A 17004-nucleotide genomic window follows, 5' to 3' on the forward strand; every position below is an offset into this window, starting at 1 on the left:
ACATTAAAAAAGTTTACTTTTATTGCTATTTTACTACATGACTTCAACAGGAATGGATGTCTAATTTCATCTACTTTTATCGCATTCTTTTCTGGTTTCTATCACAAAAATTACAGCTCTGCACTCTTCTAGCCTATTAATAGGATTTTTGTAGATATCTTGTAGATATGATTTCATTTCTGGAATGAAGTTTATTGGTCAGTGTGTGTTTTACCCATTTTAATACTTAATGGAATGATGGGTATTTTATTAATACATTTTGCATCTTCATTCATAAGTGAGATTTAGCTAAATCTTCCTTTTCTTGCTGCATTTTTATCCTGTTTGCATTTCAAGGTTGTCCTGTCCTTGTAAAATTAATGGGGGTATGTTGGTATATTTTACTTTCTCGTGAACCAAGAAATCATCTGCTTCCAGAAGTTTTGTTAACACTCACTGGCAATTCAGCCTAGGCCTGGTGAAATGTTCAGGAATTAGGAATGGTATAAGGTTATGGTTTTGTGACATAAGAGATATTGATGGGTCCAGCAGCCTTGCTATCTGTCCTCATTGTTTGCAGGTGGTTTCCGGTTCTGCCTGTGTACAGGGGCACAGGGTCCTGGACTCACCACCCAGCTTTCCATTAACTAGCTCCCATCTTAGTCAGCTCAGGCTGCTATAACAAGATGCCATAGAAGGAGGGGCTTCAACAACAGAGATTTATTTTTCATAGTTCTGGAGGCTGGAAGTCTCCAGATTCAGTTCTGGGTGAGGACCCACTTCCTGGCTTGCAGACAGTCTCCTCACTGTGTCTTCACATGGTGAAGAAGGGAAGGTGGTATCCCTTTCTTTTCTTAGAAGGGCACTATTCCTATCATGGAGGCACCACCCTTGTGATCTCATCTAAACCTAATCACCTCCCAAAGGCCCCACCTCCTAATACCATCCCATTGGGGTTAGAGCTCCAACATGTGAATTCTGGAGGTACCAGGTATGCAGTCCATGACAGCACCTGTCGTGAAGCATCACTTGAGGACATGGTGAGGGACAGACCCAGGTCTGCTCTCGAGATGCTATCTGTCTATTGGGAAGTTAAGTTCCAAGGGAGAGTAAATATTTGTTGCATGAATGAATAGAGTGAATGAATAAGTGGGTTTGGTCTGGATGTGTTAGATCATAGTACTTGCTCACTGTAGAGAAAGTAGGATCTGGAGACGATTCTATTTGCTAGCACAGTTTCAGTGTTTCCCTAAATTCAGTTATGTATTATTCACTCCCGTGATTTTCCATATCTGCATACCACTAGCACCAGCATTTATATAGTATATTCTTTAAAATAATTCAATTTTAAACCTAAATCAATTTACTTAGTAATAAAACTTTTGTCCTTATCATAAACAGAAAGCCAGTATCATTTGTTGTAAGTAGAACATAACCCTTCAAAATAAATGTAATAAGATAAAACATGTATTAAATCCTAGCTGCCTAGTGAAGGCTCTGAGCTTAAGACCGGCAGTCTCTCTTTGTCATAAAAGGAAATCAGTTCTGAATGAGTGTTATGGTTTCGCAAGGTGCTACCCTTGGGAGGAACCAGATGAGGAGTACATGGGATTTGTCTGTATTAGTTCTTACAAGTGCATGTGAATCTATACCTACATCAATAAAAAGCTTAATTTTTAAGGAGATTAGCAAGGGTGTAACCGAAATCGGGGTCTGGCTGCTCGCCGCTCAAAAGCTATTAAAGAGGCCAGGTTGGTGGAAAGGAGAGTTTGCTTTAGTTTGGATACTGGCAACTGGGGTGGGGGGGTGTGGAGGGCGGATGCGTGTCCAAAGGCCGGCTCCCCCCTTCCCCGACAATCAGCGGGCACGAGCTTTTATAGGCTGAGGGAGGGGCTGCACGCAGGAACAGCACAGTCGGCTCTGACAGTCATCCTGAAATTAATCATGAGGTGGTCTGATCAGTGTCATCTTGATTGTTTTAAGTACAGTTAGTCTTCAGTTCCAGGGTCGGTTTGTTCCCATTTCCTTGAGGCCAGTTCTCGGAATTATGGCAGCTTATGTCCCGGCTACAGTCTGGTCGTCATGTAGTTAACTTCTTCCACCTGGTGTGGGTTTCAGTATCTATAAGACAGCTCACAGGATATGGCTCAGAATATGATCTATAGCCCTTGAGAAGGAACTAAACGTCCTTGACTATGCTTAATGACTAAACTATTATTATTTGATCTCCTTTGACTATTTCCCTTTGTTTCTGCATTTACTCACTTCTCTGATTAAACTTACTCTTTGGCTAAAGTTTTTCCACAGACAAAAGTCAGGCTGAGGACATGGGGGGCAAAGACCATAGGGTCCTGCTCCATTTCAAGGGTTACAGAGATGTCAGGGAGTAGCACAGTCTCAGAAAGAACTCAAAGGGGGTTACTTCCTCACGGCGTGGTTCCATCACATTCCATGCCCTTTTGGTACCAAATAAGATCATGTTGGCAGACGGTGGCTGTGCTTGGCCCACACTTTGGGAAACCTGGCTGAGGAGGACTCACAGAGACTGACGACGGAGGTCAGTGTGATGTCCTCTGCGGTCATCTCGGAACTGAACAGTGCGACTTGGTCCCACAGCCATGGGGCCCAGGGCCCAAGCACCCAGAATCAGGCTGGCGGGTGGGTCCCCAGCCTCTCACTATTGCAGGTGGAGGTCTAAGGCAGTGCAACCACTTGGGAAAGCTGGCTGGCTGCTTCTTAAATTAAACATACCGTATTCTTGGCCTCAGCAATTCATTCTCATATTTACCAAGACACATAAAAACATAAAACCTCACAAAGACTTGTATCCAAATATTTACAGTTTTATGCATAATAGTAAAAAACTCGAAGAAAAGGTCCATCAGCAGGTGTTAGATAAACAAATTGTGGAGTCTCCACAGCTGTGAAAAGCACAAGCTACTGACCCGTGTAAGGACATAGATGAAAACCAGAGACAGTGAGTGGAAGAAGCTGGACTCAGGAAAGTACATACTGTATCATTCCATTCATAGAAAGTTCGAGAACAGGCAAAACTAATTTGTGGTGATAAAAGCAGACCAAGGTTGCCAAGGTTGTGGAGGGCAGATATCAACTGCAAAGGGGCACAAGGAGATATTTTGGAGTGATGGACATCCCTTTATCTTGATGGGAGTAGCAATTACACCGGTGCATACATTTGTCAAAACTCATCAAACTGTACTCTTAACATCCATGCCTCTTATCTTATGTAAAGGTATCTCAGTATAGTTGGTCCTACGTGATTCCAACCATGTCACACTCTGTCCTCAAACTCTACAACGGCTTCTTTTCACACTTAAAATGAAATCCACGGGGCCCCTCAGAGCTCTGCGCCTCCATCTTCTACCAGGGTCCCCCCACCTCATGCACCCAGCCTCTGGGGCCTTCTTGACTGGTGGTTCTTCTCAGCAGACAGTTCTTCCCTTGACACTCAGACTAATGCAGCCACCCCGTCTTCACCGCCCTATGGCCTGATTTAAATGCTCTGCCCAGAATCAACAAGTGTCTGGCATGTCTCCAGGGTCTTTGTCTGTATGTTGTGTCTGCAGCTCCATTTCACTGCAGCCCCACGAGCACGGGCCCCTGGTCCATTTCATCACCACAGTCTCCATGCCCGGGCACCAGGCGCATCTAGGCCAGCCCTTCCATATGTAGTGCTTGAATGAATCAATGACATGAAGGATGCGTCATTGCCTCCAGATAACAGGGAGAACCCATTTGGGATCAGGGGAGAGATGGAGAGGAAGATAGGGAAAAGGAGAAACTGAGTTCTCCCAAGGGCGGGAAGCCCTGGACCCTGACCCTGGGCTGAGGATGGAAGGAATCACAGAACAACTTTAGAGATGAAATGCAGAGGACCTGCACCAACTTCAGGTGGGACCTGGGAAACTGCCCTAACCCCACAGGACCCGCCCATTGACCGGGGTGCCTCAGACGTGGCCTTGGACATGGGTTGAAGCCAGTGGGCTCTGTGCAGCCCCTTAGATGCCTGTGTCCCCACTGTGTGGTGGGAAGCAGCAGACCATTTACCTCAACTTCCGGGGGCAAGGTACCCCAATGGGCCTCAACGTCGGGGTCTCAATGTGCCATGGCAGCGCGTCCCTGAGAGGTGCAGAGGGAGCTGAGCCTTGATTCAGTGGCTCCGTGTAAGACCCAGACCAGATGCAGGTTGGGGGACAGTGAGGGACCCCGAACCAACGGGGATTTACTCTCTGCCTCCTGCAGAAATGAAGGATTGGCACAGAAATTGAGTTAGAAATAAGGCAAGGTGTTTTCTTGTACACCTGAGTTTTGTGGACAGGAATTCAGCCTGCAGCATTCCTATTTCACGAAACCTGAGAAGAAGAGAGACCAAGGGGCCCTCCTGGGGAAGCTGCGGGATGATGGGCAGGCGGGGTGAGCTTCCCCACGAACCCCTGCAGCCATTCGTCATTCATTCCTTCATCTATTCAAAGTTGCCCAGGCACCCAGTATTTTGGGGACACTGGGATCCGTCCTGGGGTTACAACAAAAACCAGGCCAGGCTGGAGTCACAGGAAAATTCTGGATAATGGCAGTCTCTCTCTCCTGACTGAATACCAGGCAATGTCGGTCACCCCTGCTTCTAGCTGCTGCAAAATATATCATTAAGAACAACATAATTATTTTCTAAATAGCTCCCCAAATGAGTCAGGTCAATTTAAACTTACTGATTTAGCATAAAAAAGATTTCAGAGAGCATTGGTGTGCTTTCAGGCAATGTCTGAGCACAGGTAAGGTTGTGGGCAAGAACGGCCTGCAGCCTAGACCGCTGGGGTGGAGGGTGGGCTGAGGGTCCGCAGGAGACAGGGCGGGGGAGCCACCTTTGCTTTGCTCGGAGCTCCTGCGCGCCTTCTGAGCGCCGAGCCCCTGGCTGGGTGCTGTGAAGGGCACAGGGATGCAGGAAATAAGATCCCTGTTTGCAAACCATTTACTGAACAGCAACATCTGTGGCCAGCTGTGGTCCACAGGGCTGTATTGTTTCAGCAGCACAGCCTTAATTTTTTTATTTTTGGTTAGTTGCTGAGACAAATACTGAATGTTGGTTCACTCAGGAAACTTGAACCCCTTCCCAAGCTACTGCAGAGCCTGGACTGCTGAAATGCACATTTTCCAGATTCTTCTGTAGCTGGTGCTGCAGGCAGCCTAGATGCTGGGAGCAGCCAATCCCCGAGTCCTGCAGGACGGAGGACAGTGCAGTTGTGGTGTGGTGGACATTCACGGCCAGCCCCTAGTGTCACCGGGCAGCAGCAAGGCACATGCTAGCACAGCCCCTCGGCGGGTGAGTCCCTCCCCTGACGGCATTGCCCTGGCTATGCGGAATCACACAACCCGATGCCCTGGTTTTGCTGGAAATGCCACCCACTACCTCGGTCCTCTAATAAATTCATTTCCACTTAAACTGGCTCCATTGGATTCTGTTGCCCACAACTAAGAATTCTGTCTGATAGAGGTTTGGCTTCTCTTGGAAACCCTTGAAAATCTTTAGAGGCAGTGGCCACCTGAGCCACAAGGAGGTGGCCTCAGTGAGAAGAGCCAAGTGCTGGCCAATCAGCCCTGCAAACACCTGGCCCAGTTCACTCATTTCTTTACTTGTGTGGTTTCCATCGGCACTGGAGCTGCATCTTCCCTAAAACCACAGGGTCTCTAAAATGATAGTCACCAGAAGCTCAAGATACTCAGTCACCTCTCTCTGTGTTTTGTTTATTTTTTCTTACTAGTCTCAGAATGATATAATAAATTATTTAAATAATAATAAATTAGTTTAAAAAAACAAGTAGTTTTTTCTCTTATGTTTGGAATACATAAAAGCAAGCAAGAAAATTAAATAGGTAGAGTGAAAAAAGGAAGATTGATTAGAACTTTTGAAATAGAGAGAAATACATCTTTTCTCCTGACGGGAATGCCATCATCTGATCGTGGGCTATTAACAGGCCATTCGTATCCTAGAAGAATATCATGTTAGCAGAAATTAATCTGTCAGCTTTCTACATGGTGACCAACACTGTCAGCTTAATAGCTGCCCCAAAAAAACTGATGATGTGGAACAAGAGTAAATAGCAATATAAAGAGATACACCGTGGTTCTTCAGATGCCTGTGTAGATTAACCTGATTACTGATTAGCTAGCTTGTAAATTAATGAGTTATCCCTATTAATTATGTGTATGTCTTCATAAACGTCCTCATTGGATTTTCTAGTGATAAAGTGAGCTAAGTAAATAGTAAAATGAGGGCGATGCAACACGCAGAATCTTAGGATGTGGGTAGCAGTTTCTGTGGGCAACTCCCCCAGGGCATTCAGTCACTTTTCTATCTTTCCCACTCTCCCAGGGCAGCGGGGGTGTCAGGGCTGACCATTTCCGCTGGGTGGTCACTCAGCCTCCAGCTCCACTTCCTCGGACAGCGGTGGACCCTCCGTCTGATGAACACCTAAATTGCCCCATCACGGCGGTACTTGTGGGGCATTGATATTCCTCATGGTTTCTCCATCTTGTTGACCAGCCACGAGCCTGTTGAGAGCAGAGCCTGTGACTGATTATTCTCTTTCTCCCTCGGGGCCCAGACGGGCTGGAAACGGGGTGGGACCTCACTGAGTGTTAGGTGAGCTGAAAAGCTGTGCTTCCATCATCAAGTTCTGGTAGGGGCTGTCCTTGGGAGAAGCCCTGTGAGCACGCTGCTCGGGGTTGATGATTCTGGGGGAAAGGGTCCTGGCACTGGGGACTTTCTACTCGGGGAGAGCTGTAAGCTGAAGAGTGTAGAGGAGACGGTCACAGGGATCCCTGCCGGCTGTGGAATTCTCGTACTGGCTTTGCTTCCTCACATCCAGCACCCAGCCTCAGGGCCTCCCGCCATCCTGAGCATCTGGTGCTACCGTTTCCTGCACGTGGTCGCAGCTCCTATTTCCCCATCAGGCCTTTCCATCGCTTTTGGTGATTCACCCAGCTGATCTGGTCTTTCCTGTCCTATATCTTATGTAAATTCTTTGACATTTCAGACAGGTAGGTAGATGCACCCTTCTCTGATATACATATTTCCCTACTTTTAGATTATATTTTGGAATATTGTCTTACAAATTTGGAAAATGAAGAAAAATAAAAATGGGTGATGACTGATCCATCTTGAAACAGGCATCTCAGGCATTAGTATCAATATTTTGTAAATTCAACTCCACTGGATGGTGTATCGAAAACTACAAATCATGAGATGATCATCTCCATGTGGTGTACATTCTCACTGCTTGCAAGCGAAGTTTTTTGGCTGAACTCAAACAGCTTGTATTTGCCTTTTCACCACATCTACTTGAAATGGATGGTGTGGAAGGAATTGCATGAATCACCTTGGTAGCATGCACTCTCCTCAGTATGTCATGGTGGGGTAGAGAGAGAGAACAGGCTGTCTTGCTCCGGGCTCAGCTGTGCCACTGGTCACAGTGTGATGTGAAGCACATCTCTTCCCATCTCTGAGATTCAGCTGCTTTTTCCTCCGCAGCGGAGGAGGACAGATGAGATGCTCACCAGGGTTTCTACCGGCTGTGGAAGTCTGTAATTCTATGGGGCTCTAATAAGGGGGCAGTGGGTGTGGATTTCTACACATCCGCTGGAACTTGCAAGGGTGAAATGAATGCTTTAGTTCCCCTTTAGAAATGTCAGATTCCAGCAGAGTCATCACTGCAAACAGAGCGCTTGGAGCCGTTGTGTACAGGATGAGGTGCCGCGTTCCAGAGCAGATTCCTGGATGTTGCATGGGGGGCTGTTACTCTGTTGATGAGAGCCATCTATCTTTCATCTTGCCCCTGTGCACAGGCAGTGAGATCCAGAAAAGACAACATTATTTGTTGGATTAAAACTCAGAAGGCATCACCATAGAAAGCAGGGGAATGGGTTCCCGACCTTGTTTTTTTTACTATATATATTTGAAAAATCCCAATTTGACTTGAAATTCAACCATTTTTTTTTCTGCTGTGGATGTGGAGGCTTCAAATAGGGAGAGTCAAACATCAATAATTCAACCATTCTTAGCAAGGCAAATTCTCGGCAAACAAAATAAGGGAGCAGGTTATAACACATAGGAGGAGCCCCATAACAGTTCGATGCATAAGAGGATGGCTGAATGAACCGATGCACAGGAGAAACAAGTGGTCCTCTGTAATTGTGAATTTCCGGATTTCTGGCTGTTTGACCAAACAGCCGAGGATGACCTAGCATGTTTAAGCTGCGAGGAAAGCGTGTTGTTGCTGCAATGCTGATTCTAGTTCCCAGCTAGCTGACAAGGGGACAGCCACCCAGGGAAGGGGAGAGCCTGCCCCAAGCTTTACTTGTTATCTGATATGCTTGTAAGACAATGATTTCTGCACCCTCCCCTGGAGATTCTGCTTGAGTCTGGGATGGGACCTTTAGTTCTCAAACTTGGCCACACATTGGTATCACCTGGAGAGTTTTTAAAACACCGATACCTAGGCCCCAATATCAAGGATTCTAATTAAGTTGATATGGGGTATGAACTGGGCATAAGGTTTTTTGTTTTTTAATTTTCTGAGTGATTCTAATACGCAGAGAAGTTTGAGAACCACTGCTGTGGACTTAACCAGTGTCCCAGGTGGTTTTTATGATCACTTAAGGAGGCAGCAGCCCAGCACGATACCTGTTGTGGTGTTGAGTGTGCAAAGGGGCTGGTGAAGAGATTTTTGATTAGGAACATCTGATGGCGTAGGTAGTCTCACACCCTTCTACAAAATTGAGAAGTAGAAAATAAAATATGATAAATGTGCTTTTAAATATATAGCTGCTCTTGCAAGAAAGAAAATAAAATCCCTAGGTGCAGTAAAAACAGAGAACTGAAGAGCAAACTGCATTCCAACGCTTCGTGACAGTGGAGGAAGGGTGACGGTCTCAGTAATCTTGGGCAGGGGTTCTTAATGCCAGCTCCAAATTAGAATCATCTCGGGAGATTTTAAACCACATTAGTGGCCAATCTTGCTCCAAACCTGTTAATTAAATATCTGTGTGGATGGGGTTCAGCCATAGGCCTTTATAAGTTCTCCCAGGTGATTCTAATATGCAGCAGGTCGATTTGGGTTTTAATTCCCGTATTAAAGTCAGAAGCGAACAAGGATGTTGATTATCACTACATTATTCAGCATTACAGTGGATGCCCTAGTCAACGTAGTAAGACGAGAAAAAGGAATAAAAACGAAAGGAATCGGAAAGGAAGAAATCAATAGTCATGAATGGCAAATGGTATGACTGTCTACATAGCAAGCCAAAAGAATCAACGTAAAACTACGGGAACTAATAAAAAAGTTAAACAAGGGAGGCAGATACAAGAACAATTAAGAAAAATAAATTGTATCCTTAAACAGTAGAAGATAACATTACACCATGTCATATTTTAAAATGGTATTCACAGCACCAAAACCCCTAAAAGGTAGTTAAGAATAAAGCTATCGAATCTGAAAAAGAATATATACACACACACACACACACACACACACACATATATATTAACTGAACCACTTTGCTGTACACTTGAAACTAACACAACATTGTAAATTAACTATACTTCAATAAAAATGGTTAAAAAAATAATAAATCTATCAAGAAATAACCAAGTCCTTCATAGAGAATATAATAAATTTTCAATAAAAAAATAAAAGAAGATCCAAGTATATTATCAGGTACACCCTGTCCATGGACAAACGGCTTGGTATTTTAAATCACTCAACAAATATGTATTAAACAACTTCCAGGGGCCAGGTGCTATACTGCAAACAAATTTCCTACCTAACGGAGCTTATTATGTAAGGTTCAGTATATCAGACGCCAATAAATCACATGGAGGGAAAAGTAGAGCAAAGTAAAGGAGATTGGGATGGAGGGATGGAGGGGGTTGCTATATTACAGAGAACATTTGCAGAAGGACATTCTGATAAAGAATCCTGATAACGCAACATTTGAGCAGAGCTCAGAAGGAAGTGAGTAAGTATGCAAGGAGGACATCTGGGGAAACTTGTTTCAGGCAGAAGATAAAATGATGCTAATGGCCTACAAAGGTGCTCGGTGCGTTGAAGGATAACAAGCAGGTGTGGTGAGAATGTGGGTGTGTGTAGTGGGGGAAACGCTGGGATTCAAGGCAGGTGCAGTGCGGGCAGGGCCCTGTTGGCTATTGTAAGGAGTTCTGTTTATCACTCGTGAGATGGGAATCCATCAGATGATATTCACACTGAGAGGTGGCATGATAGTAAAGTCTCACTGGCTCATCTGTCTTCTTGTGTCAATAAATTGAAAGGGAGCAATGGTGGACATCTGCATCCAGGTTTGGGGCTGTTGTTATAATACAAGTGACAGGCATCCAAGGAGTTGGGATGGAGGTGGCCAGAACTGGTCAAATTCTAGATACATTTTGAAGGTAGAACCAATAGGATTTGGTAATGAATTGTGCATGGAGTATGAGAGAAAGAGATGACTCCAGGTTTTGCCTGGAAACACTGGAAACAGAATGTTTTCATTGGCTGAAATGGACAAGACCATGGAACACTGGTATAGGGGGAAGGTATCAGGAGTTTGGTTTGGACTCTGTAAAGTTTCAGTTGATGACTGAATTATCACACTGTTACTTGCATGTGAAATTCTGGAATTGAGAAGAAAGTGACAGAAGTTTAGGCTGGAAATAAAAATTGGGGATTCATCAATATCTCTGATGGTATTTTAAAAAGACACTCCATGAGATTAGGTTCTAAAGAGTAGTCACAGGACCTGCAGAACTTGGAAACTTGTTAGACTGCAAATTCTTGGGCCCAACCCCAGATATCTGGGGCCTTCTAAGAACTACTGAATCAGAAACTCCATGGGTCTGAGATCTGTGTTTAATAAGCCTCTAGGTGGTTCAGAAGGATACTGGGCTCGTTGCTCTCGGGATTCTGCCTGGATAGAGAGATGCCTGTTCCAGGCACTGAGGCTTGGGTCCCGTTGAGGCTCAGAGAGCAAGGTGGGGAGAGAAGAAAGAACCAGCCAAGGAGACTGAAAGGGAAAGTAAGTGAGGTAATACGAGGAAGATGAAAATTCTCCCCAGATAAATGCACAGATTCAGTGCAATCCTGAACAAAATCTCAGGAGTTAACAGAGCTTGACAGCTGATTCTAAAAGTTATATAACATAGTAAAGGGCCAAAGATGGAAAAGACAATTGTGAGAACGACTCAGGCAGGATTAACCTCAGTAGAAATCACAAGAGCTGTAGGAGATCTGTGTATAAGAGAAGTGGCATCTCAAATCAATGGGAAAAGATGGACTTTTTAATAACTGGTGTGGAGACAACTGGCTGGACATATGGAAAAAGAGTTATTTAGGTCCCTACATAACACCATATACAAAAATATATTCCAGATGGATTAAAGGCCTACGTGTGAAAAGCAAATGTTTAAAAAGAAAATATAGGATAATATCTTTATCTCACTGGGATAGTCAAAAAATTTTTCTGATGAAAAAAGATTGATAAATTTGATGACAACAGAATTTTAAATACTTGAATGATGAAAGCCAATTTCACAAATTGGGAGAAAGTATTTGTAATATGCGCCAGGGGCCATGTTTGATACCCAGAATATTCAGAATAAGAAAATAATAGTTTAAAAAAAGTGACAGGGGGACAAAAGGCCTGCCAAAATATGTTAAACAAGAATTCCATAGGTGAGAAAACCTAAATGTCCAATAAACATATAACACAAAAATGCTTGGCCTTGAGTAAGGAGGGAAATGCAAAATAAAACAACATTAGCATAACATTTCCCAGCAGACTGGCAATAAGGAATGTTAATCCCTGAATGTATTAGTTTCCTGTAGCTGCAGTAACAAATTACCATACACTTTGGAGCTTGAAACAACACCAGTTTAAGATCTTACAACTCTGAGGGCAGAAGTCAGAAATCACTCTCACTGGGTCACAGTCAAGGTGTCAGCAGGGCTCGGTCCTTCTGGAGGCTCCAGGGAGGGTTCCTGGTCCTCGCTTTTCCAGCAGCTAGAGCAGCATTCCTCACATTCCTGGGCTCCTGGCCCTTTCTCCTTCTCAAAGGCAGCCTCTGCTTCCATCATCATCTCAGCTCTGTCTCTCTGATCTCCTGCCTCTGTTTCATAAGGACCCTCGTGATGACCCATCATCCAGGGTCATCTCCTTGTCTCAAGATCTTTAACAATGGCATCTGAAAAGTTCCTTTTGCCATGTAAGGTCACATTCACAAATTCCACATTTCCAGGATGTTTAGGAAGTAGGGGGCATTAGCTAGCCTACCACACAAGCTTTGGAGAGGATGTGGGTCATGAGGAACTCCTACGAATTGTAATCACTATAGTCACTTGGAGAATAATTTGTCGACACCTAGTAACACCTAGTAGCATTAAAAATGTGCATCCCCGATCACCCACAATTCCATTTTTACTCTCAGGGACTCATAGACACAGACATGCCCAAGAATGCTCACGGAGGCACCATTTGAAGTATTAAAAAAAAAAAAAAGATAAAGAAACAAATTGACTTTCAGAAAAGGAACATATAAATAAACTGGGGTGTATTCACAGAGTAGAATGCTATACTTCAGTGAAAATAAGTAATATCAACATGCACCAATAATAAGTAACAAATGGACTGTTGGGTGCAAAAAAAGATCTTGGAGAAGGGAGAATACGAGTGTACTTAGGTAATACTAAAAACCACAAAAAACAATGTGGGTGTCATGAACGGATGGATACACGTGCCTTCAGTCTAATGATCTGAGCAAGGATCAACATGGATTCAGGAGTGTGATCATTTCCAGGGAAGAAGTTGGGGGAAAGGAATCAGACTTTGGGTTTTAGCTCTCTATTCTGATTTTTTTTAATTTGTTGGCTTAAACGGTAAAATAAAACATGTATCTCTTTTAACCTCGGTGGTGACTTTGTAACTCTCTATTATACTACTTTCTGAATGGTCTCAAATGGATAACGTCACCTGCTTGGGCTGCTGTAACAGGGATGCTATGACAAGTTCCGTAGGCTGGGTGGCTTACGCAGACATATATTTCTCAGCGCTCTGAGGTCTGGGAAGTCCACGGTCAAGGAGCTGGCGGACGGGGTTCGTGGGGAGGGCCTGCTTCTGGCTTGTAGACAGCCACCTTCTGGCTGTGTCCTCACATGGCTTTTCCTTGGTGCATGTGTGTGGAGAGATGGAGAAAGAGATCTCTCTCTCCCCTTCTCAGAAAGATGCGAATCCCATCATGAGGGCACCACCTTCATGACCTCCTCTACACCGAATTCCCTCCCCAAAGCGGTTTCTCTATCCCCTGTATTTTCTGCCCAAAAGCCTCACCTTCAAGCACCATCGCATCGGGGGTTAGGGCTTCAACAGGTGAATTTTGGGATGATACAAACATTCAGCCTGTAACAGTTCATGAATGCAGACGCAGAGGATGAACTTGAGGACACGGGGAGGGGGAAGGGTAAGCCGGGACAAAGTGAGAGAGTACCACTGACATATATACACTCCCAAATGCAAAATAGATAGCTAGTGGGAAGCGGCCGCATAGCACAGGGAAATCAGCTCGGTGCTTTGTGTCCACCTAGAGGGGTGGGATAGGGAGGGTGGGAGGGAGACGCAAGAGGGAGGGGATATGGGGATATATGTATACGTATAGCTGATTCACTTTGTTATAAAGCAGAAACTAACACACCATTGTAAAGCAATTATACTCCAATAAAGATGTTAAAAATAAATAAATAATAATAAATAAAAATAAAAAAACAACGACAAAGAAAGAGTGCCTACAGATCCCTTGTTCAAAAATATCAGCGCCCTGATCCCCGAGCCTCTTTCCTGCCCCCTCCCCACGTCAGACGCCTCTTTTGCAAGCCTGTGTCCCCTCTGTCCCGGGTCTAGCTCCAGCCCTGCTGCCATCCCCAGCTCCACGCAGGCTTGGAGCAGCTTCTTGCAGATGTGACGTAAGCATCCTTGCCTTGGTTCCCACCTGTGCCTGGGTTCCATACCCGTCCTGCCTGCTTCCTGCTCTGAGGCTTCACGACTGTGTGGCATGTCTGTGGAAACCTGGGCACTCACCCACGTGTGATAGAAGTACCAGGAATTACCATCCACAGGTCTCCCTTGACCAATGGGGCCAGTAGCTGAACTACAAATGCTCCCCTTTTGACTCCTGGGCAAACAGTTGTGAGACGAATTGAATTAAGCTCCAAAGCAGGCCCCTAGGAGGGAGCACTGGCCCCAGCATGGCAGCCAAATTGAGCCCACGTCCCTGACTCCCTCCCTGGTCCCTCAGCCCTACTCTCTGGGGCCACGTTCCTGGTGGGCGAACCTTTGTCTCCGCGTCAGCTTCTGAGGGACCTGAGGCCATAGCTCTCACTGTTGTTTTATTTATTTTGCTATGAAAGTTCTCAAGCAGGTACAAACAAAGGGAGAAGGGCTCAATGAACCCTCCTGTCACCACTAGCCAGGGTCAGCGTTGCAGGCGGCGAATCCCGTCTCATCTGTAGCATCTATAGCGACCCCTCACCTCCTGCCCCCAACTCCCGATGGGTCATCCCCTCCAAACTCCACACATCACCACGTTTCCACCCTTCAATCCTTCCATCCGCATCTCTAAAAGATTACAGCTCTTTTAAGACATAACCTAATAATAATATCACACCTGAAACTATTAATCACTTCCTAATACTATCAGATATTTATTGAGTAATCGATTTTCCTGGACTTTCATAAATACATGTTCACACTTACTTTGTTCCAGTCAAGATCCAAACTCTGTCCACACTGTCTTTGCTCTTTCCTTCTCTCAGGTCCCTTTTCCTCTCTCGTGCCCTGCGGCCCCCTTCACCCCTGACATTTATTTATTGAGGAAAATGGGTCTTTTGTTCTGTAGAATTCCCTGCCTTCTGTATTTTGTGGATTAAATACCCCTGGTATCACTTAACACAGTTTCTCTATCCCCTGTATTTTCTGCCAACTTGTGAACTGAAAGTTAGATCTGGAGGCTTGATTGCATCCTGATGTGTGTGTGTGTGTGTGTGTGTGTGTGTGTGTTTCGTGAGGTGTGTCTGTATGTGTATGGCGGTGGGTGGTGTGTGTCTGTGTGTGGTGTGTCTGTTGGTCTGTGTTTGTGTGTATAAGTGTGGCATTTGGTGTGTTGTCTGTGGTGTGTGTGTGTGTATTGGTCTGTGTGCGGTGTGTTTTTGTTTGTGTGTGATGTGTGTGTGTGTTGGTCTGTGTTTGTATGTATGTGCCTGTGTGGTACATGGTGTGTGTGTGTGTGTGTGTGTGTGTGTGTGTGTGTGTGAAGACTTCCTGCAGAGTGCCCTGCTCTCCCTGCTTGTGTCACTGGGTGCTGTCTGAGGACAATCACCTCCAATGGAGAGTAGTTTCTAGGGAAGGATGGGCAGAGAAGGATTTAGCCTGAAGCCAACAAGCTGAGATGTCACCTGTCACTCCCCTGGGCCCCCGTGAGGCTGGGAGTTGCAGGAAGTCACAGAGGGTTCTAGCTGGGGAGAGGAAGCCAGGTGGCAGCCAGGAATCACAACGCTTCTAGAGGAATCTTTAGAAGTAGAGGCCTGAACTCTGAAGCCTCCAATAGTTTTCTCGTGGTCTATTTTCTCATTTTAAATTAGCATTCACTTTCCTACGTGTCCGAGGGAGGACAGGCAGGGGAGGGAAGGCCGGAAGCAGAGATGGACAGGAGACACACGCTGACCTCGCCCCCTCCCTGCTCAGCTGGAGCAGGGCAATATTTCAGGATTTCTCTGTTGCCCAGAGCTTTCTAGCATATCCTTCACGATTGCCCAAAGTCTGCAGCGAATCTATAAGATTCCCTCGCAGGTGCGAAATGAGGTTGTGTGAAATACCACTGTGGAGGCACCGTTACACGTGTAATTTGCTTCTGAACGTACTGCTGCCAGAAACACAGCCTCCGAAATAGCCTTTTCATTAATTGCAGTTTGGAGTTTGGTTATTTAGAACAAATGGGCTGACAGGGTACTGCCGGGTTTTGGCAGGGAATTTGACATAGCGGGGGGACGGTTCTGCTCCATGGGATGACATTCGTTAATCAGAACTCCTTTATAATGGGTTCTTCAGAGGGGTCTGTACTACGACGCAGCTATAAATAAACATGGCTTCAGGGGGAAACGGGCTGAATGGCTCCCCTGTGCATCTGGTGGCTGCCCAGGGGTGGAGGACTGTTTCATTCATCCTCCCCTGCACGCAGCACCCACATCCTCAAGCTTTGATCTGAAGGGATGAGGATACAGAGCTCAATAAGATAATAAGCCAGGGATCCTGCTCTAAGGGAGTTTGCACGCAATTCAAACCAGGTCCACAAATACTAATGAGCATCTATCCTCTGCGGGACACAGGAGAGAAGCGTGGTGAAACCTGGGGGCAGCCTGGGTTCTCACAGCTTTCCCTCCAGCAGGAGATGCAAAGAGGAAGCTGGGAATGAAGAGTCACCTCAGGAGGCTTGGCTGCCTGAGGGTGTGGTGGGGAATCTGGTGCCCCAAGAAGCCAATCTCTTAGCTGAATCTCAGCAGGGATGTCGGGAAGGAGGAGGCACAGGGAAGGCTTCCTGCAGCTTCTTCCCTCTGACTTGTCCTACACCAGCTTCTGCTCTCGGGCTCCAGTCTCCAGCTGTGCTGGACTTCAAGCCCTGGGAAGTTACCCTGCGTTCTCGTATCCCCACAAGTCCTCCCCATGGCCTGGGGCAGAGGGAAACCTCCACATCATCCTGTCTGATGTCCCGCTTCATAGGTCTCAGCTTAAACTTGGGCTGTGTTGAGAAAGTCTAACATGACTCAGTCTAGATGTGCCTGCACCCCTGGAGCCCACATCACCCATCTTTCTCCTCTGTAGACCTCCTCACCTTGGTAAATAGCTGACCAGAGCCTCTGTGCTGGGGGCCAGCTGCCACATTCAAGCGGGAGGCATTATGTCTTGTTGTTGCAG

The sequence above is a fragment of the Balaenoptera ricei genome, chromosome 15, assembly GCF_028023285.1.
Source record: "Balaenoptera ricei isolate mBalRic1 chromosome 15, mBalRic1.hap2, whole genome shotgun sequence".
NCBI classification, from domain to species: domain Eukaryota; kingdom Metazoa; phylum Chordata; class Mammalia; order Artiodactyla; family Balaenopteridae; genus Balaenoptera; species Balaenoptera ricei.